Source organism: Nicotiana attenuata, chromosome 3 (assembly GCF_001879085.1).
Source record: "Nicotiana attenuata strain UT chromosome 3, NIATTr2, whole genome shotgun sequence".
Taxonomy (NCBI): domain Eukaryota; kingdom Viridiplantae; phylum Streptophyta; class Magnoliopsida; order Solanales; family Solanaceae; genus Nicotiana; species Nicotiana attenuata.
Window position 1 is genome coordinate 72,647,483 of NC_031991.1, and position 11,778 is coordinate 72,659,260.

Genomic DNA, 11,778 nt, shown 5'->3' on the forward strand with positions numbered 1-11,778 from the left:
ATATATATATATATATATATATATATATATATATATATATATATATATATATATGCATATACGGTGGCTCTTCAGAGATTCAGGTTGATTCTTATATGTCTTTAATTAATGTTGACTTATTGTTATGTATCAGTTCCTCCTTACATACTCGGTACATATTCGTACTGACGTCCTTTTGTTGGTGACAGTGCATTCATGCCTGCAGGTATAAATAATCAGTTTTACGAGCCCTCGTAGTAGATGAGGTTAGCATTCAGCAAAGGATCAGTAAGACTCCACCTCATTCGGAGTGCTGCCCAGTCTATAAGTCATCGTGTCAGAGTGTTGCTACAGACTTATGGGTAGACCGGTACCCTATCCCATTTGATGTCAAATAATCTTATAGGCTTTGTAGACAGAGGTTCATTTTGTACAGTATGTCAGAGGCCTTGACGGCCCATATGTATTCATGTTTTAAGAACGATGGTTCGTTGATACAACGTTTGCCTACTTATAGTTATACATTACGAGTTGTGGACATGTTGGCCCATAATAATTACAAAAAAAGAGTTACAGAGTTGTTCACTCGGGCCAGTACGGCACCGGGTGCCAGCCACGCCTCCCCAGGTTTTGGGCGTGACAAAGTAGTATTAGAGTGGATCGTGTCCTAGGGAGTCTATAATGTCGTGCCTAGTAGAGTCTCACTTATGGGTGTGTTGTGCACCACATTTATAATTGAGAGGCTATATGGCATTTAGGAAATGTTACCCTTCTTTTGTTTCCAGATCGTGCCATAGAGCTAAGTCGTAAGAAGTCAGTATAATGCTTCCACCAAATTTTGTATTCACCAGAGGTGCTATCACAATAGAGCTTTAAGGCGTAGATGTTATTTCTACCTATGTGGAAGGGAGGTTATGAAAGCGACAAAAGATACGATGCAAGATTGAAAAGTAAGTAAGGTAAAGGTGAAGAAGATACGAGATACTCAAGTACAAAAGGTTGTGAATAGTTGAGACTTCAGATATGGTTTGGGTTTTAGTTAGTTTACTGAGGAGACCCTAGTGAAAAATTTTGTAAATCTCTAAGAGTTAACATTTGAGGACGAATGTTTTAAAGAGGGGAAGGATGTTGCATCCCGTACTTTAATATTAGGATGAGTCGTAGTAATCCATAAGAGCTTGAAGGGATTAAGACCATTCATAAGGTTATAGAGGATTTGTGACTATGTTATTGTAAGACCACGTAAGTTTAACAATATTGATACCGTTATATACATTTGATATGATATTTTGAGTGGAACATTTTTGTAAAAAAGTTTGAAAAATATGATTTTATATAGTTATTAATATTACTACATTCGAATATTCTTTAAATTATACACATAATATGAGAAAGTTTGTGAGATTTTCTTTATTGTAAAGACAAAAATTATTTTTTCACAAGAAAAGAAAGTTATCTTTTTACCATATTAAGAATTAAGCGTACGGAAATTTATACTCTTTATATGAGATTAGGAAAATTAGAAGTTGAGAAAATATATGTATTTTTACATGGATGTTTTAATGAAATAATAGTGTATGTATTGATTTTATACGGTACCATAATTTATTAATATTTTAATATTTTAATAGTAGTACTTTAGGATGAGGAAAAAACTATTTTCGAGGTTATAAGTATTTATGATATGTCAAACAAGTGATAAGTAAGTTTTATTAAGGTCAGAGGGTAAACAAATCGAAGAAATTGAGTATCGTCGAAGTTTGACATTTTGGGATAAAATACGATCCAAGCTATAATACCCCGTATTTATGGACTAGTACCATACAAGGTACCACATGACCATGATAGTAAGGTGTATAGGGTATGTTAAATGTCAGTAGTATTTTAAGTAATTTGAGATAATTCTTAATTATGTGGATAATTGGTTAATTATTGATTTAAGTGGGAAATTAACAAATTAATTAGAAATTTTTGGATAAATATTTAAGTAAGATTCTTGGATAAATATAAAGGGGCAACATCCATGTGGGATTTTACAAATTTGGCAGCAAATTGCCATCTAGTCATGTGCTTAAGGAGGTGGTGGCTTGTTTAGAGGATTTTGGGACTATGTCATCACATAAGTGGGGGCCTACACCCACTAGGATAAAAGGCCTTTCTAATTCATAAAATAGAGATACCGATATCTACAATTTAATGGAAAGCTTCAGCCAATTCATACAAATTATATAATAGCAACATGATTTGCTACAACGAAATTCATACAAGACTCCTTAGTATTATTGCAACGTGAGATTTGCGATTCTAAGGAAGTACGGTGCAATCTTTCTCAAGAATATGATACGAATTTTTTCCTACTTCGATCCGCCGTTACATGTTTTTCACAAAGACGTGTGTTAGAAGGATTGTCAAGAGAATCGGCTCAGGTATGTAAAGGCTAATCCTTCCTTATTTTGGGATGATCCAAGTAACGACACGTAAACGTAATGTCATTCCATAAGTGGTTCTACTCTTAGTAAGTTAAGGATGTCTATGTTACTCATTCCGTAAAATGATATTCAAGCATGACTAAGTATGTTTCTATGTCTCTATTGAGGCATATAATAAAGATGTTAATGTTCATAATGTAGTATTACATGCATATTCATTTACCACTATGCTACGGCCGGTTGGGCAGGCATGCATCTTCATTTACCACCGTGCTACGGTCGGTTGAAGAGACATGCATCTTCATTTACCACCGGTTTACGTCCGGTAGGGCAATTACCACCGATTGGGCAGTTATGTATCATTATTTACCACCGGTTGGGCAGTTATGCATTTACCACCGAGCTACGGCCGGTCGGGCAGTTACTACTGATCAGTCGGGCAGTCATGCATCATAAGATATGGATAATAGTCTCAAAGAGAAGTTCGTACTGACGTCCTTTCGTTGGGGACACTGCATTCACACCTGCAGGTGTACATAATCAGTTTGACGAGCCCTCATAGTAGACGAGGTTAGTATTCAGTTAATGATCAGTAAGACTCCACCTCATTCGGAGTGCAACCGAGTTTATAAGTCATCGTGTCAGAGTGTTGCTACAGACTTATGGGTAGACCGGTACCCTATCCCATTTGATGTCAAATAATCTTAGAGGCTTTGTAGATAGAGGTTCATTTTGTACAGTATGTCAGAGGCCTTGACGGCCCATGTGTATTCATGTTTAAAGAACGATGGTTCGTTGATACAGCGTTTGCCTACTTATAGTTATACATTATGAGTTGTGGCTCTAGCAGGCTATTATAGGCATTTCGTCAAGGGATTTTCTTCTATCTCGACCCCTTTGACTAGATTGACTAAGAAGAAAGTCAAGTTTCAATGGTCGGACGCTTGCGAGAAAAGTTTTGAGGAGTTAATGAAGAGGTTGACTTCAGCTCCAATCTTGACACTACCGGAAAGAATCGAAGGATTGGTTGTTTATTGTGATGCTTCAGGGGTTGGTCTTAGGTGTGTATTAATGCACCATGGTAAAGTCATAGCCTATGCATCGAGACAACTCAAGGCTCACGAGATGAATTATCCGACTCATGATCTTGAGTTAGCAGCTGTGGTGTTTGCGTTTAAGATGTGGTGCCATTATTTGTATGGGGTTCAAGTTGACATTTTTACATATCACAAGAGTCTGCAGTACATCTTCAAGATAAGAGAATTGAATCTACGTCAGAGAAGGTGGCTCGAATTACTTAAAGATTATGATTTGCATATCCTCTATCATCTCGGGAAAGCAAATGTTATAGCCGATGCTCTCAGTCGGTGTTCTATGGGAAGCTTAGCTCATGTTGAGGCAGACAAGCGAACTATGATGAAGGAAGTCTACCGCTTAGCAAGTCTAGGAGTTCGACTTTTGGACTCTGAAGATGGTGACATTGTTATTTAGAACAGGGATGAATCCTCCTTAGTAGCCGAAGTGAAGGAAAAGTAGTTTAGTGATCCCTACTTATTGCAGCTGAAGGAGGGAATTCACAAACACAAGACAATGGCTTTTGAACAAGGGGGAGATGATGGTACTTTGTTGTACAGAGGCAGACTATGCGTTCCAGACGTAGATAGGCTCAGAGAGAAAATTATGTTAGAAGCCCACAATTACAGGTATTTTATTCACCTAGGTTCCAAAAAGATGTATCATGATCATAAGGAGATTTATTGGTGGAACGATATGAAAAAGAACATAGCAGATTTTTGTGGCTAAGTGTCCAAATTGTCAGTAATTGAAAGTCGAACACCAGAGGCCTGGTGGTTTAACTCAGAGTATAGAAATTCCCATTTGGAAATGGGAGATGATAAACATGGACTTCATAATAGGTCTACCTCGATCGTTTTGGAAGCATGATTCGATTTGGGTGATTGTAGACCGACTTACCAAGTCGGCTCACTTCTTGCCAGTGAAGACTACATGTTCAACAGAGGATTATGCCAAGTTGTATATCCAGGAAATTGTCCAATTGCATGGGACTCCTTTGTCCATCATCTCAGATCGTGGTGCTCAGTTCACATCGAACTTTTGGAAATCCTTTCAGAAAGGATTGGGCACAAGGGTGAACCTCAGCACCGCTTTTCATCCTCAGACAGATGGCCAGGCAGAACGCACCATTCAGACTCTTGAGGATATGTTGAGGGCGTGTGTTATCAATTTTAAAGGTCATTGGGATGATCATCTACCTCTCATTGAGTTTGCTTATAATAACAGCTATCACTCTAGTATCAAGATGGCACCGTATAAAGCTCTGTATAGGTGAAGGTGTAGATCACCAATTGGTTGGTTCAAAGTTGGCAAAGCGGAGTTATTAGGACCCCATTTGGTCTATCAGGATATGTAAAAAGTCAACTTGATACAAGAGCATTTGAAGACGGCTCAAAGTCGCCAAAAGTCCTATTCGGACGTGCAGCGTAGAGACTTAGAGTTCCAAGTTGATGATTGGGTGTTTCTAAAAGTTTCGCCTATGAAAGGCGTTATGAGATTTGGGAAGAAGGGGAAGCTTAGTCCCCGCTATATTAGGCCATATAGAATCCTGCGAAGGATCGGGTAGGTGGCTTATGAGTTAGAATTGCCACAAGAATTAGATGTTGTACACCGAGTGTTTCATGTGTCTATGTTGAAGAAATTCATGGGAGACTCGTCACTTGTGGTTCCTATGGAGATTATAGGGGTTAAAGACAATCTGACTTACGAAGAAATTCCAGTGGCTATTCTTGATCGTCAAATCCACAAGCTCAGAACTAAGGAAATTGCTTCAATGAAAGTGCATTGGAGGAATCAAAAGATTGAAGAGGCTACGTGGGAAGCTGAAGAGGACATGAAGTCCATATAACCCCATCTCTTTGAAGAGCAAACGGAAAATGTGGAAGATAATTAACCTTTCCATTTAGACCTTATATTATAATCTCCATGTCTTTCAGTATTTTCTCAGCTCAGTATTCAGTAATCACGTATTCATTCAGTTTGTTATACATATGTTCATGACAGTTCAGTATTCGCATGTCACAATCACACCCGTTTAATGTCCATAGATAGTCATAGTTACAGCCAGGACCATCATTCGAGGATGAATGATTCCAAAGGGGAGATAATGTAACACCCCGTAAATTTGGGTTAGGTATGAATGTGTTAAATGACTAGTAATGTTATATTTTGGACATGTGAAGTTCTATTGGTATGAGTATGGGTGGAAATAGTTATTCTAGAATCAAGACGTAAAGTGGGGTGTATAAGATTCGATACAATCTACTAAGTTTACAAAAGGTCTGTCTTGCAGCAGGATTTAGTGAAAATGTTTAAGGTATTTGGGAAAATACAAAACATCAAAGTTGTAGGTATTCGAAATAGCTTTCCAAAAATATATTGTGGGGACCGAAAGGATCTCTGTGCAAAAGGTTATGTGCATTTTACAGAGCAATGCGCAATATGCGCGCCCAGAGGGTCACGTGCGCCAGCGCGCACTTGTGGCAGTGGTACTGCCATTTTTCATGGTCACGTGCATGGTCAGGCCTTTAGGTGCACGAGGGGTGCACCTGGTGGTCATTTTAAAACCCTATTTCATCCCCCACACCCCAAAACACAAAAAATTGCTCTAGAAAGTGAAGCTCTCAAGAACTAACTCCTTAAAGGTCCCTCCACCATCCAAGGTAAGTTCTAATGGTGATTTTAAGTTAATTTCAATTTTCCAACACCTTATTGACATGGGTAAACCCTCCATATCATTAGACATTCGATTGGGACATCATTGTTGAGAAGGAACCCTAGAACTCGAACTCAAGGGGATTGAACTTCAAAAAGGTAATGTCTTCACCCTCTAATTGATTCAGCATTGGATTAATCGTTGTAGACTCTAGTTCATGAGATATGAGTTGATAGGTTTGATAGAAAAGCATGAACGGTTATAGGTTTGGGTTGTTGATTGTTGATTATTGGTTAAGGGTGTTGTTTACCTTATGGGTGAAGAAGAATGATGTTGATTATAACCATTTGAGACTTTAGAATTTATCTAGGGGCAAGAGAATGGGTTATTGGGTGAAGAAACACCATTAATAAGGACTATGAAGCTTTATTCTCACCAAGTGTTTGATAAAATGCTTAAGTGACCAAAACATGAGTATCATAGCTAATATGGAATCCCTTTGACTTGTATTGCTATAGATTAAAGTTGAAAGAGTTGACAAATATTGTATTACGCTCGAGAGGAGGAAGTTAAGGTATGTGAGGCTAACTCTATTTACATTTGGGAATGTTTATGATTCTCCCTACGTCCCATTCATTATGACTATTACTAGTTTCCTCAGAAAGTGATTATGCCTTAGTTCCACGAATAGTCGTAGAACTTCTATTCTCTAGATGGCGTAGTTTCATAATCATTTAATATTCTATGAGATTCAGTTATGACAAGTCAACTTATTATGAATACACATATCAGTCTAGTCTTATTCAGTATTCCAGTATCATGTAACTTAGTATGCTTGAGTATTTCAGTATCATATATTGCAGTATGATTCTCAGTTCCTGATTCTAAATTCCTGATTGTTGAACACCTGCATTTGGGCATGACGTCGCAGTTTATGCTTAATGCATTTTTGGGCCTGAGGCCGCAATTATGTATACGTATACTTGGGCCCGAGACCGTAGTTTGTGCACATATATATATATTGGCCTGTGGCCACAGTTTATTTATTCAGATAAACTGTTGGTTCATCATTCAGAAGATCGTATATTCATAACCTTACTTCCTAGGTTTAGTTCAGTTATCAGTTATTAGTCTGGGGTTCAGTATTTACAGTTCTTTCCTTCAATTGTTTTACATACCAGTGCAATTCAAATGTACTGACGTCCCTTTTTGCCTGGGGCCTGCATCTCGCGATGCAGGTAACGATTTACAGGTTGACAATTTTGCTTGCTAGGATATCTCGTATTAGCTATTGGTGAGCCCTAGTCTTTGGGGGCATTATCCCTCCCTTTTTCAATCATTATAGTATTTTAGTTAATGATGTATACCGGCGACCTTTTCTCGGTAAACAGTTAGCATTTTAGTATTTTGTATAGGCTTCGTAGACTATAGCCCAGTCAGTCAGATATTAGCAGGTTTTTATGTGTTAGCCTTGTCGGCTACTTGTTTATACTTGCAGACTTTTCAGTACTTTCCGCATTTATGATATGTCAGTCAGACTCTTTAGTGGATAAACATGTTGAATGTTTATATTCAGCTTACAATATACCACATGTTGATCCAGCCACCCAGTTGGTTCGCTCGGTCACATGTAGTTAGGCACCGAGTGTCATGTTACACCCAGGCCATGGTTCAGGGCCTGAACGTAGGATGTCGTGATGGCACCTAATCTCTACGACTAGGTAAGCCTAACAGATAATAATAACTTGGCAGAAACAATTATCGAAATACTAAAACAAAGCTGAATAACCGATATAACCTTCCGAACAAACAAAATCTCATCATACACTTCCAAAAATTGGTGGAACTGAGTCTTAAGCTCTATAAAATAAACTAGAATCTCTAATACATCATTGTCTGAAGGAAAAGAAATACAACAATAGTAAAAGCAAAAGAATGTGGCTCTGAGGTCTGCGGATGCTGAGCAGGCATACCTTGAAGTCTCTGTAAGGCAGTTACAAATGATCTCTAAGGACCGGCACGAGCAGACGTACTTGGATCTGCACAAAAATATGCAGAAGCGTAGTATGAGTACAATACAATGTTACCCAGTAAGGATCAAGCCTAATATCAGTAGAATAATGACGAGGCAGATCAAGACACCTACTAGGATATAAATAAGCAATATGAAATTGTAATACATGTATATAATGGAAAGCGATGAAATAACTGATACGAAACAAGACAATAACATGAACTAATACCAGAAATCAAACATGGAGATAGCATAAAAGAAACAACTAAAGAGGACTACAATGATCATATATGGACAACAACTGCTAGAACATTAAATAATGAAACAATAAGATATGTTCCCACCAAAACTCCTTGCAACATGAAATAAATAGCAAGAATCACGATGAGGTACCGCCTCCTGTACAATAAAATCACAACCGAAGTACCACCTTGTATAATCTGGAATCACAACCGAGGTACTGCCTCGCATTCACATTTCTCAATTTCAATCACAATCTTTCCTTATACCGTCGCATCTTACATTTGAAATAGGTTTTGAAAACAGTTTTTCTAAAATAGCTACACGCACTTTAGCCCACCTTATGACGCCGCGTGGCTTCACGTATTCCCCTACAAGAAACACACATATAAGTCCCACCTTATATTGTGCATGTACATCCACCCCAAGCCTTATATCGCCGCATGCGCGTCAATATCACATTATAATAACAACTTGCACCTCAAATGCCCATATATCACAATTTTCCAAACAATCCATAATATCAATGTTTTCACAATAATAGCCCACGGCTCCACCACAACAGGTACAAGAATATCAACAACAACAATGAATATGAAATGCTCAAAGAAGGATGTTTCAACAATAAAAATTTTTTCTCAACGTGATAACGACTTTCACAACTTTAACACCAATAACTCAACAATGAGAGACAATGTATAACAACCATATTTAATAAGAATAACTCATAATGAAAGAGATAATGTGTAGTAATGACTTCAAATAATGGAAATCAATAATGAAAGAGATAATCTTGAACAATAACTTCAAATAATAGTAATCAGCAATGAAAGAGGTAACATGAACAATAACTTCAATTAATGATAGTCAACAATGAAAGAGATAGCATATATAATGACTTCAAATAATGATAATCAACAAAAAAGAGATAGCATGTAACAGTAAATGAGGCAAAAAATTTGACGAAAATATGAGAGCAATTTATCAATTAGGAGATAGAACAAGTGTTAACGAAATCATTCAAGGCTTGTAAGGATAGACTAACACAAGTAAGAATAGATCGACCAGGAAATTTAGAACATGATATGGAATTTCAATTAAAGCATAGAAATAGTCTATGTAGCCTAAACTAGTCAAATACCACATGCAACCCGTGTACCCACTCATGACCTTGCGTACACGGATTTCACATAGCAAAATTGAATCAAACAATACCAATCCTGAGGGGCAGTTCCTCCACACGAAGTTAGGCAAGACACTTACATCAACTAGGCCAAATCAACACTCCAAAATAGCTTTTTCTTTAAATTCCGCCTCCACACGGCTCAAATCTCACCAAAATTGACTTAATATTATCAAACAATGCTAGGGAATTCAATTTCAATATATAAAGCTATGATCTTTATACTTCTCCAAAAAGTCAACAAAAGTCAACTCGAGGCCCGTCTAGTCAAAATCGGGGTCCAATGGTAGCTTCCGTCTATGCATGAGACCACGTGTTCCTATATGTGATTAGTTTCAAAATCCGAGTCCAAATCGACTCTCAAAATTCAATTTCTTATTTTTCAAAAACTTGACAAAATTTTACAAATTTTCACTTTGATTCACATGATTTTGATGTTAAAATCTAAGATATGTTGATGGAATATGATTATAAATATATTAGAATCACTTACCCAAGGTTTGTAGGTGAAAATTCCCTCTCCAAATCGCCTCCTACCGAGTCTAGGATTCAAAAATGAGAGAATGAGTTCAAAAATTCCGTCTCCCAGCCCTTTAACCACCTGCAGATATCGCATTTGCGGCACAGGGTTCGCATTTGCGAACCCTCGCAATTGCAGATTAGGGCTCGCATTTGTGCACCCTGACATCCTCAGCATTCATCGCAATTGCGATAGGGGCTTCACAATTGTGAACGGGAGGGTCATCGCAAAAGCGAACTATTATTCGCAATTGCGAACTAAGCTATAATCCTGTTGACTTCGCAAATGCGAAGGGGAGATCGCATTTGCAACAACTGCCCCTCTTCTGTCACCTTCGCAAATGCGACCCTGGTGTTTGCATCTGCAACACCAGAGCACCAGACACTAGATTTTCTGCATTTTTAGTCCATACCACTCCGTAACATGTTCAAAACGCATCCGAGCCCTCGGGGCTCCAAATTAAACATCCACACAAGTCTAATAACATCATACGAACTCGCTTGCATGATCAAAACACAAAAATAACATCTAAAACTACGAATCTAACACTAAAACACATAAAATTCGAAGTAAAGTTCAAGAATCTCTAAAATTACAACTAAGCGTTCGAATCCTATCAAATCAACTCGAAACGGCACCAAATTTTTGCAGACGTGTTCTAAATAACATAACGGACCTATTCCAAGTTCCAAAATCAAATTTGGAGCTCGATAGCTAAAAGTCAACCTACGGTCAAACTTTTCAACTTCAAGTGTCAAATTTCGGCAAATCAAGATAAATCAACCTACAGACTTTCAAAATCAATTTCGGGCATACCCCCAAGTCCGAAATCACGATTCAAAGCTGTCGAGGCCATAAAAATATAGTTTCGGGATCATTTTCACAAAAGTCAAAGTTTGGTCAGTATTTTCTAATTTTGAACTTCTAAGTCAAGAATCAAGGGTTCAAATAAACCCGAAAGTTACACGAAACAAAACTAATCGACCCCGCAAGTCATAAAATCATAAACACTCGTGTGTGAAGCATAAAAAGGGGTAACGTGGTGCGATTATACAAAACTATCGATCGAGTTGTTACATGCATTGAAAAATATTTGACAGCTACACTTTTTCAAAAACAAAAAAATCAATGACTACTGCATTGAGGTACTATTTATTGCGAAAATCTCTATCTTATACCGAGAATGAAAAAAACAAAAACATATTTAGTGTTTAGTAAGATATGAATGGATATCTACATAATTTCCCTGTATTTGTCAGTTGTGTATGGTTTGAACTTCAACTTAATAAAATACTCTCTGAATCTCGACTAAAATGAAGAAGATCTCTTTATCTTCATTTTTGTTCTGTTAAAGCAAGAATCATTGTGCTTTTATTGCATATTACCTTTTCATATATTTTATTCTTTCGTCCTTCATTCTAGGACCATGTAAGCCTAACATGCTTATGGTTCTTACTTGAGATATTAGATAGTTCAATGCAATAAAATTCGCAACAAAGGTTAGTGTATTTTGTTCTTCCATCATATCTACTAATCTTTAAAAGCATGCAAAGAGATTAGTGGTTGTATGGTGTATTCAATTATTTTAATTGAAAGAGTATAGGTCTTCAATGCTATAATTAACATTAATAGGGAGAGTCCCAAGTAAAAATAACCTCACCTACCCCCCACCCACCCCACCCC